Genomic DNA, 14962 nt, shown 5'->3' on the forward strand with positions numbered 1-14962 from the left:
GTTCTTGCTTCTAGAGCATCAGAACTTGGGTAGTTAACACAGACCTTTGGTTTAGCTATGGACCATTCTACTTGAGCCCCCTCCCCTTTATCTTTTCCCCTCTTTTCCCCTTCTTCTCCCTTCTTTACTTCTCTTTTTTGTCATGTTTGGCTCGGATGGCCGACAGCTGACCTCAAAAATTTTTCACATGTCCTTATTGTGATGTCAGATATGATCCATTTTGTGGGTTTAGGGGTGGGGGGATTGGCCTCCCATTTATGGGAGCCCTCTGGCTAGGTCCCTCACTTGGCACAGCATGATCCCGCGAGGGGTGCCGAGTGGCCCAGGGACCGCTAGGGTTTTTCCCTTATCCAGGGTCCTGGAATCTATAGGGGATTTCTTTAGATTGTTTTCTTCCCTGGACAGTGCTCTCCCTTTTTAGAGTACTGGTATATGTTAGGTTTCTGGACCTTAATAACATTATGTTGGTTGGATCAGATTCTAAAAGGCATAGCTTTTATTTGTTCAAATGTATGATTGTGCATGGTTCAAATGCTCTGTTAAATCATCTGTTGGCCATGTGGGCCTATTTCTTGTTTCCTATGCTGTATTCCAAAATAAAATATTTTGAAAGTAAAATTAGAAGAAAAGAGGTTTAACCTTAAATTATGTAGAGGGTCATTTACTGTAAAGCCTCGTACACACGATTGTATTTTCAGATGGGAATTGTGTGACAGACTGTTGGCCTAAAATCCGACCATTTGGAAGCTCCATTGGACAATTGTTTTCTGATTTTCCGCAGACAAATGTTGGATGGCAGGCTTATAAATTTTCCACGGACAGAAGTCCAAAGTACAAACATGCATGCTCAGAATCTATGCTCACCAAACACAACATTAGCAGAAGGTGCCCAAAGGTTGGCGCTAAAGAGCTGAAAAGGCACGTAGTATGTCACTACGTTCGCGTTTGTTGGCCGACAACTTTTATGTAAGGCAAGTTCCTGGCCAATGCCCTTCAGACAAAAGTCTGACGTTTTGTCTACGGAAAATCTGATCATGTATACGAGGCTTTAGAGCGGCTAGGATGTGGAATTCCCTTCCATAGGTGGTGGTTTCAGCGGGGAGCATGGATAGATTAAAACGATTAGATAAGCATCCGAACGACTGCAACATACAGATTTATACAATGGAATACTGAAATATAATTACACACATAGGTTGGACTTCATGGACTTTGTCTTTTTTCAACCTCACCTACAATGTAACTATATATAATACAAGTATAGGCACCCAGCATGCCAAGGGGCATATCCCCTTGTAATTGGCCAAGGCTGTATGCATATTCATGCTCCCATCAGCACTTTCTATAGTTGATAGGACAGTGTAAAACTTCAAGACAGCATGAACCGCACCAAAGCACACTGAGCAGCTCGCACAAGCTGATCACGCTTTCTGTTAAACAGATAGCAAATACATTTACCGAGCTGTCTGTTAAGTCTCTGTTAAGCAGAGAAATCAAAAACTATTCTACACTCATCCTAGCAACTACCTAGAAGGGCGTTACAAGGGTGAAGTATTTAGAAATTTAGTTTTATTCCACAATCGCTTAAGAACTTGGCTATGTCTTCTGAGACTTCTGGCGGTGTGTTGTTATGGGAGGCAAGTGTGTTCAGGGAGGATGACAGCGAGAGGAGAAAGTGTGTCCAGAGAGGAAGAGGGCAGACTGTTGCAAACAGAGGTGGCCAGGGCAGGAGAGTAGAAACAAAACAAGAAACGTATGACTATAAGGCAGAAGTTTCATATGTATAAATGCAAGCTATTATATTGTATAGTCTATAAATAGTATCCTACAGTGTGTCAAGTCTTTCCCTGGGTATTCACGAAAATAATAAATAAAATTAGCAATACATAATATTACATGGAAAAAAGACAAACCTCAAAGGTTAGACGACCCCAAACAATCCAAGCAAAAAAAAAAAAAAGTGTACAAAGGGCAAGCTATCATTTAAGCCTGGGGGGGGGGGCTAGTTACTCCAAACTCCCAGATCAATTTTGTTTTTCTCTGTAGGATAACTTGATTAAAGTTACCTCCTCTCAGGTTGGTTTTAATGACCTCCAACACCCAGCATTTCAACGATTTACTGTCTCTATCATGATTCAGACACACGTGTCTTGCTAGGGGTGTCTTTAAATGTTAGGTAAAAATCTCATATGTGTGATCCTGGAGCCTCCTCCAAACTGTTCTGATCATCTTCCCAATGTAGTATATCCTGCATATACATATTAAAACATAGATAACACATGATGTATTGTGGTTGGCCTGTCCTTTACACTTTAGGGTTTTACTATTAGATAGAGTAAGGGTATCATCCTCAGTCATATACATACAGTAATCACAGGGAAGGAAGCCGGAGCACCAGGAAACATTGCTGTGAATAAGTAGGTTACCCAATGAGTGGGCCCTTCTATAAATAAATTGTGGACAATCTGACAAGTTTCTAACTGCATCATCATTGGTTAGGAGGTGCCAGTCAGTGGATCAAATATCCCTAACTTTGGGCGCCAGCTCACTATATTGTAAGCCTAATCTTGTAGTGGATAATGTGGTCTCATTTGTACCTGTCTGTTGGAAAATCAAAGCATCTCTGTCACTGTCCCTTGTCCTTTGGTAAGCATTAGCCAACCATCTTTTTCTATATCCATGTCGGATGAATTTCTTTCTCAAGTTTTTAGCCTCCACATCAGATTCTGCATTATCTGTACAATTATGGTGTGTGCGTAGATATAGCCCAATGGTTATATTATGGACCAATGACCTTGGATGAAAGCTATTTGCATGTGGGAGATTATTGGTAGAGGTCGGTTTTCAATACAATTTGGTTCTAATACTACCATTGTATCCTAATTCTATAATCAAGTCTAGAAAAGTGACTCACTTTGAGTCATATTCACTGGTGAAAGACAGGTTAGCCACTTCAGCCCTGGAGGATTTTACCCCCTTCCTTACCAGAGCACTTTTTGCGTTTTGGCACTGTGTCGCTTTAACTGACAATTGCGTGGTTGTGCGACGTTGCACCCAAACAAATGTCCTTTTTTCCCCACAAATAGAGCTTTATTTTGGTGGTATTTTATCAACTCTGCGGGTTTTATTTTTTGTGCTATAAACAAAAAAAGAGCGAAAATTAAAAAAAAAAAAAAAATTTTTTACTTGTTGCTATTATAAATATCCAATTTAAAAAAAAAAAATGTTTTCCTCAGTTTAGGCCGATACATTTTCTTCTACATATTTTTGGTAAAAAAAATGCAATTAGCAAATATTGATTGGTTTGTGCAAAAGTTATAGCATCTACAAAATAGGGGATAGATTTATGGCATTTTTTTTTTACTAGTAATGGTGGCGACCTGTGATTTTTTTCGTGACTGCGACATTATGGCGGACACATCAGACACTTTTGACATATTTTTGGGATCATTCACATTTACACAGCGATCGGTGCTATAAAATTGCCCTGATTACTGTGTAAATGTGACTGGCAGGGAAGGGGTTAACACCAGGGGGCACTGCAGGGGTTAATATGTTCCCTGGGAGTGATTCTAACTGTGGGGGGAGGGGACTCACAAGGGGAGGAGACTGATCGGTGTTCCTCTGTACTGGGAACACACCATCGGTCTCCTCTCCTCTGACAGGACGTGGATCTTTGTGTTTACATACACAGATCCATGGTCCTGCTGTGTTCCTGGGCAATTGCGGGTGCCCAGCGGACATCGCGGCCACCGGGCACATGCACCAGGTCCCGAGCGATGCCGCGGGTGCATGTGTGCGCCCCCCTAGACGGCCGGGAATCAGAGGACATCATATGACGCCCACCCAGGATGGGAGATCCCATCTGAGTTCATCATATGACTATACGCCGGGGCTGAAGTGGTTAAAGCTGTTGTTACCTAAGCTATCCACAAATTCTAAGGCCTCATGTGTGTTTCTTGTCCATAGGACAAGGACATCATCGATGTACCTGTACCAGGACTAAAGCCTGGTCAGGCACACCCTCTCCACTGAAAAGCCAGGTCTCCCAGTCTCCTAGGTAGACATTAGCATATGCCGGGGCACATTTAGTGCCCATGGTAGTGTCTTGTGCTCTGCAAAAGTACTTTTGATTGAATGTAAACTTACTATGTGTTAATAACTCCAAGAGTTCCAACACTAACAAGTTATGTCTACTTTTGTTTATAAACAGTTAATATCAGATAGTGCTTGCTATACCATAAACGAATAATATCCAAACAATTGCAACATACTCTGAATGCCACTGAAAGTGATTCTGCTATTAGTCCAAATATGAGCACAATTTTAAATTATATATAATTAATGTGCAAAAACAGTCCTTAGTGCAATAGTGCTTAGTGCAATATTGAGTGATTCATGCCTCATTCCCAGGGTTCCCACTGTGTGTTCCATCATGTGCTTTAGCGTATTCACATCACACTCACCAGATGTGAGTGACTTAGGGTGTCTCTCACATAGGAAAGCTGCTTTGTAGAAAATGGTTAAAGAATTTGATCAATATATTCCCTTACATGTTCAGTAAGAGAATATTGTCCACAAATAATAGGATGGCATTGTTGGTCCACTCTAGACTCCGGGATCTTTTGCAACGTGTAAAAGACTGGTGTCCTTGGGAACTCTACTTTTAAGTACTCTTTCCTACTGTTTCCTTAATAATACCCTTATCAGAGAATGCCCTATCAATGATGTTATAGCAGAGTTCCAGACATGTATTTCAAACCCTAACCCCCCCACTTTCATGATCAGTTTGCAAAACCTATTTGGACATTTTTGTAAATAACTCCTATTTATGCTTAATCATATGCATTAAGGTGAAAAAACACCTGACAGTGACCAGCCCCCCAGCAGCTCCGTTTTACTCACCTGAGTCCTGGATTTTTCCACTGCTTTTCTTCCTCTACCTGGATTTCTCAGCTCTTGATTGGATAGATTGATAGCAATGCAGCCATTGGCTCCCATTGCTGTCAATCAAATCCAATGACACAGCAAAAGGGGGTGGGGCCGAGTCCAGCATTCAGCGTCCATAGACTCAGAAGTGTGACTGCAAGGTAACCCCCCAAGAGGGCGCTTCTCCTAGTGGGTTATACAATGTGGGGAGGAGCTACCAGGGCCATCGGGGAACCCCAGAAGAGGATGATCGGGGCCACTCTGTGCAAAATGAACTGCACAGTGGAGGTAACTATGACATGTTTGTTATTTAAAAAAAAACTCAAAGCTTTACAATCACTTTAATCCTTCGCTTTCAGTTTACTGTGGTGAGGTACTGTATGTCATGTATGCCTGCCCATTGGCTCCTGGGATATGAGTGTTATCGATCCCAGGAGTCAATGGGCATCCACCGCTTGTAACATAGCACTGTGCTTTGTACTATATACAAATGTGAGAGATCGGGAGGGGCATGCTGGGTCCCAGAAGGAGGAATGAGTGGGCTTCAGATGCCCACACTAAAGATGGGGGAATGCTTGCTGGGGACTACAAAGTGAGTTTGTTTTAAAAGATCATGACTTATAATACCTACATTTTTTACACATTCTATTTTGAATAGCATTAGATGTGACAATCACGGGGGTTTAAAAAAAAGTGGTTGTAAAGTCTCCACAATAAACTCTCATGATAGGTTATCTTACGGGGCAATAGTAGTGGCAGTGTGTTTTTTTTTCCAGCAATATAATCTCTAAAAACCCCTTCCCAGCAGTGTTTCTGTGGGGTCACATGGTTTTCTCTGGCCTTATTCCCTAGCAGAAAGAGTCCAGTAGGAGGGGTTCACATTCCTCAGCTGGTTTAGTTTCAGTTTTAGGAAGGGAGGGGAGGGCAGTGATGGGTAGAGGAAGGGGCTTCACACACACCATGGAAATGACAGAAAGGGAGGGGGAGAGAGGGAGATACAGTACAGATGCAGCAGAGAGAACACAATGATGGAAAGTCAATTAACTGAGAGGAACATAGGAACAGGCAGGATCAACCAGGTATTATACAATATTGAAAAGGAAACATAACATTGCAAAAAATTATACGCACAAAAATAATGAAGGAAGGATCAAAGATATGAAGGAAGGATCAATTAATCCAAGGAAGGATTGATCAAAGAAAGGATCAGTCAGTTGATCACAGGAAGGAGAGATCAATAAATCGCAGGAAGAATCAGTTAGTCAATCACAAGAAGGATCAGTCTGTCAATTGAAGGAAGGATCGGTTGCTTGATCCTAGGAAAGATGGGTCAATCTATTGCAGGAAGGATCGGTCGGTTGATTGCAGGAAGGATCAGTCTGTCAATTGAAGGAAGGATCAAAGTAAGGCAGGATTGGTTGATCGATTGCAGGAAGGATCAGTCACTTGACCACAGGAAGGATGAAAGTACGTAATGATCCATTTATGGAAGGATTGGTCGAAGAAAGGGTTGGTTAGTCGATTGCAGGAAGGATCAGTTGGTCGATTGTACATTCCTTAATAAATTTGATCAAAAAAATGCTGGAGCTTATGTGTAAATATGAATGCATACCTAACTAACGCACGTATATGTAAACGGTGATTGCACCACACATGTGAAGTATCGCCACGAACATCAGAGCGAGAGAAATAATTGTAGCAAAAGACCTTCTGTGTAACTCTAAACTGGTAACCTGTAAAGGCTTTTAAAGAGTTGCTAATAGAGTTTTTTAGGTACCATTCCACGGGCGTACACAATTTTAAAGTGTTTAATACCGGCACTTGCTAGTTTTCCAGCATGCTCGTCCATCAGAAGCTGATTTCTGTTGGACCGGTTGCCTTACACACGGACCAAATGTCGGGCGTTTTTTATTGAACCGGCCAATTTCAACATTTGGCCTGTGTGTATTAGGCTTAAGTGCAGATGAGGGAATCTCTACCACAGCGCTATTTTATTCTGCCAATGGGAAGTTTCCAAGAGATCAGAATACAGTGATCACTGTTGGCATATAGCAGCCATCAATGATTGTAAATAAAATAACAGGCTGGCTGTACTGAAGTCAATCGATAGATCAACTGGTTCAGCAGAAATTTTGATCTATCTCTAGTGGCTTGCGTCCACAAGTCTCCGTATTTAACAAAATCTTCTGTAAAGTGCTCCACTTAGGTGTAGAAATTCACTTTGAGCTCCACCTTATTTCCATAACTCTCTTTATGTATTAGATGTGCAAACAATAAGGTGAGAGCACATCTAATACCTAACGAGAATTATGGATATAAGGTGGAGTTGGAAGTGAACCATGCCATTACCTGGAGGGATTGACATTTAGAGGGTTAAAACAGGCAGTGCGGACGGGAGCCGACACGCGCTGCAGCTCCGTCGTTGAAAATGCCGCACTCAGTGCGCCTGCGCGCCGCTGTCTACGGCGCATGTGCCGTAGACAGTGGTGCCTGCCTTCGGACAAATATCAAGGATCGACATCAAGGATCACTTTTTAGTGGAGTGGCAGTACCTGCTGCAAATGTGTACAAGCCTATGGAATCACACTGTATGCTGTGGATTGGCTTCAGTGCTGGTGTACTCGCAGTTTTCCTTATCTGCAGTCTCATATACTTATTTTAGGTTGTGTGTTTTTTGCTGCGTTTTTTTTTAAAGTGCACCAAAGATGCCGAATTTTTGTGCATTTTCAGAAAATGCAGGAAAAATGTGCAACCCGATAGAAGTCTATTGGACCGGGGTAAGATGCAGGAAGACTGTGAGATCACCAACACTGCAGCCAGCAAATAGGACCGGGTACTGTAAAGGCTGCTGAAAGAAACCTCTTTCGCTGCAGAAGAAAATGGGGGAGGGAGAGGAATTTGGGAGAGAGCAGGAAGGCAGAGAGGGAGGAGAGGCTGGTCGCAGCACACTTACTTGGAAGGTCCCAGCATAGGGCTGCCACCTCATCCCTTTAAAATGGTTGTAAACCCTTACAACACACTTTGGCCTACAGGTAAGCCTAGATTAAGGCTTACCTGTAGGTCCAAGAAATATCTCCTAAACCTATACGGTTTAGGAGATATTTGTCCGAAGGCAGGCACCGCTGTCTACGGCACATGCGCCGTAGACAGCGGCGCGCAGGCGCACTGAGTGCGGCATTTTCAACGACGGAGCTGCAGCGCGTGTCGGCTCCCATGCGCATGCGCGGGAGTGATGTCATGACAACGGCGGAGCTGCGAGACCCCACCGAGAAGATGGATGCGCCGGACTACAGGGGACAGCGGTGACATCGCTGGCTCCTGTGTCAGGTAAGTGACACATAATGGACTACTATGCAATGCATAGTAGTCCATTATGCTTTGCCTTTGCAGGGAATGAAAGAGGAAGTAAACTCATCAGGGTTTACTTCCTCTTTAAACCCAAACACATATGAATTACACAGGTTCTGAGGCTAACTAAATGCAATTAGCCCTTCCATGACTAAGCCTATTTCTGACATTTGGTGTTTACACGTTAAAATCCCTATTTTTTGCTAGAAAATTACTTAGAATCCCCAAACATTATATATATATTGTTATCAGAGAAGCTAGAGAATAAAAAGCCAATTGTTGCAATATTTTATGTCACACTGTATTTGTGCAACGTTGTTTTAAACGCAATTTTTGGGGAAAGGGGACACTTTCATGAAAAAAACAAAACAGTATAGTTATCCCAATTTTTGTATAATGTGAAATATGATGTTACGCCAAGTAAATAGATACCAAACATGTCACGCTTTATAATTGCACGGCGCTCGCGGAATGGCGACAAACTTTTGTACTTAAAAATCTCCATAGGTGACACTTTAAAAATGTTTTTACGGTTACCAGGTTAAAGATACTGACGATCGTGGCGATACCTCACATGTCTGATTTGTACATATGCGACCTCGACTTCCGTATGAGTTTTCTTTGCTGCGTGAGCTCGCAGTGATGGCGGCGGTTTGAAATTTTAAAATTTTTTCTTATTTATTTTATTTATTTTTATACGATTGTGTTTTTTTTTTGTTTTTTTAATGTATCACTTTTATTGCTGTCACAAGGAATGTTAACATCCCTTGTGACAGTAATAGGTGGTGACAGGTACTCTTTATGGAGGGATTGAGGGTCTAAAAGACCCCAAATCCTTCCTTTGCACTTCAAAGTATTAAGATCACCAAAAACTGTGTATCTGAATACTGTATATATTTTTAAATCCGGCGCCATTGGCAGCTGAGTAAAAAGGAAGTGAGGTCATGATGTTGCTTCTGTGTTTACATCAAGGAGACTGGAACAAAGCCATTTTCGGCTTTGTTCCAGTCTGTCACTAGCTGCCGGAAGAGCTGGATCATCGATGGGCTCTCTGGTGCCACTGAGAGGCCCAGCAAGAGCGGCAGGAGGTGGCGGGGGGGAGTCCCCTCCCGCTCCTCCGGGATAACAATCAAGCGGCTTTTAGCCGCATCGGTTGTTATCCTTGGAAAGCCAATCGCCTGATCTAAACAACAGGACCAGGATAATGCCCAAAAGCTGCGTACGCACATCTGCATATACTCGGCGGGAAGGGATTAGCCAACAAGTGAGTTTAACCATTTGTCGACCACTACACACCGATATACGTCGGTACAATGCACTGCAAGAAAAGTGGTGGGCAAATGGGCGTACCTGTATGTCCCCTTTAAGAGGTGGGGATAGCAGGTGCGCTCCGGTCTCCCAGTGATCATGTCACTGAGCCTCAGAACAGGGAAGTGCCTAGGTAAACAAGCTATTTCTCGGTTCTGCCTTGTGTCATGACAGAGATCACTGCTCCCTGTCATCGGGAGCAGTTATCGCTGTTTGTCATGTGACTTGAAGCCCACCCCCCCCACAGGTAGAATCACTCCCTAGGACACACTTAACCCCTTCATCACCCCATAGTGGTTAACTTCTTCACTGCCAGTGTCATTTACACAGTAATCAATGCATTTTTATAGCACTGATTGCTGTATAAATGACAATGGTCCCAAAATAGTGTCAAAATTGCCCGATGTGAAAAAAATAAAAATGCCATAGAACTATCCCCTATTTTGTAGACATTATAACTTATAAACACTATAAAGCAATCAATATACGCTTTTTTACCAAAAATATGTAGAAGAGTACATATCAACCTACACTGAGGAAAACATTTTTTTACAGTATATGTATTTTTGGGCGATATTTATTATAGCAAAAAGTAGAAAATAATAAGGTTTTTTTTTAAATTGTCTCTCTCTTTTTGTATATAGCGCAAAAAATAAAAACCTCAGAGGTGATCAAATACCACCAAAAGAAAGCTGTATTTGTGGGAAAAAAGGATGTGAATTTTGTTTGGGTACAATGTTGCATGACCGCGCAATTGTCAGTTAAAGTGAAGTAGTGCCGAAACGCAAAAAGTGCTCTGGTCAGGAAGGGGGTAAAATCTTCTGGGACTATAGCGGTTAATTACAACCTTAATCAGCCACAGAACCTGAGGATGAGGTGGCAACTCTATCCCACTGGGAGGCTCACTGGCTCAGTTAATGGTTAATGCACGACTTCATGTTCAGGATATGTATGCCGGCTGCTCAGTTTAAACTTTCCCGCCCGCATATCTTATTCACAGATGCAGCACATGGGCTGCCCAGAGTGTGGGCAGGCACAGGGAGAGAGGGGCGGGAGGAGGCAGAGCTGATTCAGCCTCTCCCATTCATGTGGAGGGGGGATGTGCTCTGTATTGAACACAGACTCTCAGCCCTGTGACAGCTGCAGCCAACATCCCTGTCACAGGACACATCACCAGCTCACAACACAAACGTTCCTGCACCGCTTCTGGGCTGGTAATCCAGCCCTGCCTGCCCTCCTCTTGTGCCACCGGAGCAGTAGCACTAGGTCAGCTCCAGAACTGCACATGCACAGTTCCCAGCTGTTGGCACAGTGGCCTTTTTACAGGGAGTCAGAGTGGCTCATGGGGCAATTGCCACCCGTCCGATTATGTACTGAGGAGGTAACTGGATGATAGAAGCATGTAAACTCTATCAGAGATTAGCAGCTATGATAAATGTGATCAATTTACAGAGGGGAAGGCAGGAACAAGCAGGATCAACCAGCTACTGTACAACATAGAAAGGGCAATTGACATTGAGTAACTTCAGCCCAGGCAAAGACAAAGTTTTAAGGGCTTTCCTTGAATCAATTAACCAGTCATAGACAGACAACAATCCAAAATAAAGTGCAAACATTTCCCTAGTATCCCTAATGCCTAACTTGCTTGTGGATTCCCCAGCATGAATGTATCCACCTGAAGCTTTCTGCGGCACATCAATGGAAATCCAGACTCCAGCAACGGCAGAGAACGGATCCGACTGAACTGAACCATCAGGACAGCAACAAGAATCCCCCAGGCCCCCAGGGTCCAGACTTCCATCCCTTTTATTTCACACAGCAGTGTGGGGGGAGGGGGGGTTGGACCCAGCAAAACCCACCAAGGAAAGCTCAGGAAACACAATTAATTATTAAAATTCTGTTGCTGGGAGGAAAAAAGGGTGGGTCTGGACCAGAATTTGGCTATCAGCTCTTTTAAAACTTAATTACTCCCAGGTTGCATTTCAGTCCTTGTCCTCATTTACTTCAGCTGAGGAGGAATGGCATTACAATTAAAAAAAATAATAATAAAATATAAACATGAACAAATAAGAAGCACACAAAGAACAGCTTTGCTTATGTCAGGGGCAAGTGGCAAATCAAAGACAACTTATGTGAAGGCATTCAATTCCTCTTTTTCTCCATGGTGTTGTGCTTCCAGTGCTTAGTCTATTACTTTACACAGTGTGTGCTCCTGCAGGACCACCAGAGGGATTGTAACGCTAATCCCCGTTTTTTTACAGCTCACCATTATGGTCACTTCTTTAAACAATGGCAAGATGTTGGTATTTCATGAATCAAGAACCACAGATGTTGATGCTGGTCCTGTGCTTCTGGTTCTGTCACTTCAGCATGGCCAACATGAAGTTCCGGAATTAGAATCTATTACATATTAGGCAATTAGTGTGCAGATTGTGTTAATGTTGCATTTTGACCTGGCAAACACTCAGTGACTATGTCCACTTAAAGTGGCTGCGCATTTTCCTGGCCTGTCACAGGACCTACTGAAGCAGAGCTTCATCCCCTCCCTTCGGAGACTGGGCCGCAGGGCAGTATTCCAACATGATAACGGCCTCAAACACACCTCCAAGACGACCATTGCCTTGCTAAAGAAGCTGAGGGTAAAGGTGATGGACTACCAATATATTGGCGTGTAAAATGTGAACATAAATGTGCTATGTTTGTTAGTCAATTTCACATGTGTGAGAATATGTGTAATTTCCAGCGTGCTGGTTGATTTTAGGCAAAAATACGTATAATATATATATTTTCCAGCATGCTGGTTCAAAAACCCAAAATTATAAAAACCACACAAAAAAAATAATAAAATACAAAATACAAAAGATCACGGTATGGCAAGTGCCGTGACACTCTTATACAATACTTATCTCTATAACAATAAGTAATTACTAAGGTGCAAGTGCAAATAAATTCATATAAAGCTGAAAATTAGGTGTGATACCTAGTGAAATGACCGTGAAAATTATACTAAGGTGCCCAGATATAAAATAAATTACCACAGTGATAGCATAATCTGATATTTAGACTAATAGTGATGCTATATGGAAGTTAATATAAAACCTAAATACCATAAACATAAAACATAGATGCAATGAAATGATATGTTACAAAAGATTAAAATGCCATAAAAATAAGAATATGCAAGAAATGTGCAAAAATTGTGCAAAAGATGTGCAAAAAATGCAGGCAAGTTGTAAACATTGGACGTGATGGAGCAAGTCTCTATTGGGTGACGGAAAAATCCGTAAGTGCAAAAAGGAGGGAAGTGGTGATTTCCAACTGTGTTCTCCACATTCGGTGGCTCAATAGTGTGTTAAATTATTATGCTCTCACCGGAAGGAGGACCCCATCCGGGGTGGATCAACTTTCACAATATTAGCTATTGTGCGGCTCTCTGGCTTCCTCCAGCTGCAAAAGTTAGGGATCCCTCGTTCCTCCGTGAGTGCAATATGCCACGTTTATATGGAGTAGAGAAGAGGCACAACCATAGTGTGATACCGTTTTAAAATGTTTATTGCAGAAAATAAGTAAAAGGTACTCACAAACAAGTAGTTTTAAAAGTGCGGTAGTGTGTACAGCTTTAGAATTCCCGCTCTGTTATCTCCGTCTGAGCTCGAGGTGTACGCTGCCTGGCCACGCCCTACGCGTTTCGTCACACGGACGTCATCTGGAGCGGCCATTTTCGTACACCTTTCATGCTTTATAGGGTGTATTGCGTCTATCGCGCGTGCGCGAATAATCGGCGCCATTTTAAGTGAGGGAAATGCCCTCATACGAAAGTACTGCTCGATAGGCACTATACACTTGGAGAATAGGGACATTGAAACGAACCGATACCGTACATATACCAATGAACAAACATAAATTAAAATGCTAGTATGCAAATTAACATACCTAGTAATATTTTCAAAGTTTCAATGTCCCTATTCTCCAAGTGTATAGTGCCTATCGAGCAGTACTTTCGTATGAGGGCATTTCCCTCACTTAAAATGGCGCCGATTGTTCGCGCACGCGCGATAGACGCAATACACCCTATAAAGCATGAAAGGTGTACGAAAATGGCCGCTCCAGATGACGTCCGTGTGACGAAACGCGTAGGGCGTGGCCAGGCAGCGTACACCTCGAGCTCAGACGGAGATAACAGAGCGGGAATTTTAAAGCTGTACACACTACCGCACTTTTAAAACTACTTGTTTGTGAGTACCTTTTACTTATTTTCTGCAATAAACATTTTAAAACGGTATCACACTATGGTTGTGCCTCTTCTCTACTCCATATAAACGTGGCATATTGCACTCACGGAGGAACGAGGGATCCCTAACTTTTGCAGCTGGAGGAAGCCAGAGAGCCGCACAATAGCTAATATTGTGAAAGTTGATCCACCCCGGATGGGGTCCTCCTTCCGGTGAGAGCATAATAATTTAACACACTATTGAGCCACCGAATGTGGAGAACACAGTTGGAAATCACCACTTCCCTCCTTTTTGCACTTACGGATTTTTCCGTCACCCAATAGAGACTTGCTCCATCACGTCCAATGTTTACAACTTGCCTGCATTTTTTGCACATCTTTTGCACAATTTTTGCACATTTCTTGCATATTCTTATTTTTATGGCATTTTAATCTTTTGTAACATATCATTTCATTGCATCTATGTTTTATGTTTATGGTATTTAGGTTTTATATTAACTTCCATATAGCATCACTATTAGTCTAAATATCAGATTATGCTATCACTGTGATAATTTATTTTATATCTGGGCACCTTAGTATAATTTTCACGGTCATTTCACTAGGTATCACACCTAATTTTCAGCTTTATATGAATTTATTTGCACTTGCACCTTAGTAATTACTTATTGTTATAGAGATAAGTATTGTATAAGAGTGTCACGGCACTTGCCATACCGTGATCTTTTGTATTTTGTATTTTATTATTTTTTTGTGTGGTTTTTATAATTTTGGGTTTTTGAACCAGCATGCTGGAAAATATATATATTATACGTATTTTTGCCTAAAATCAACCAGCACGCTGGAAATTACACATATTCTCACACATGTGAAATTGACTAACAAACATAGCACATTTATGTTCACATTTTACACGCCAATATATTGGTAGCCCTCACATATCGGTATAGTGCCATATCTATTATCTCTCTTTGTTTGCGTATCTTTCCACCCTTGGGTGGAAATCAATAGAGGCTGCTCTTACCTTTCTTTCTACTTATACATATCTACTCTTAAGGCCCCATAGCGCAACCCACTCCCCATTTATCCAAAGGTGATGGACTGGCCAAGCATGTCTCCAGACCTAAACCATATTGAGCATCTGTG

This window comes from Lithobates pipiens, unplaced genomic scaffold, assembly GCF_037356315.1.
Source record: "Lithobates pipiens isolate NorthernLeopardFrog02 unplaced genomic scaffold, aLitPip1_a1.2 Scaffold_13, whole genome shotgun sequence".
Classification (NCBI taxonomy): domain Eukaryota; kingdom Metazoa; phylum Chordata; class Amphibia; order Anura; family Ranidae; genus Lithobates; species Lithobates pipiens.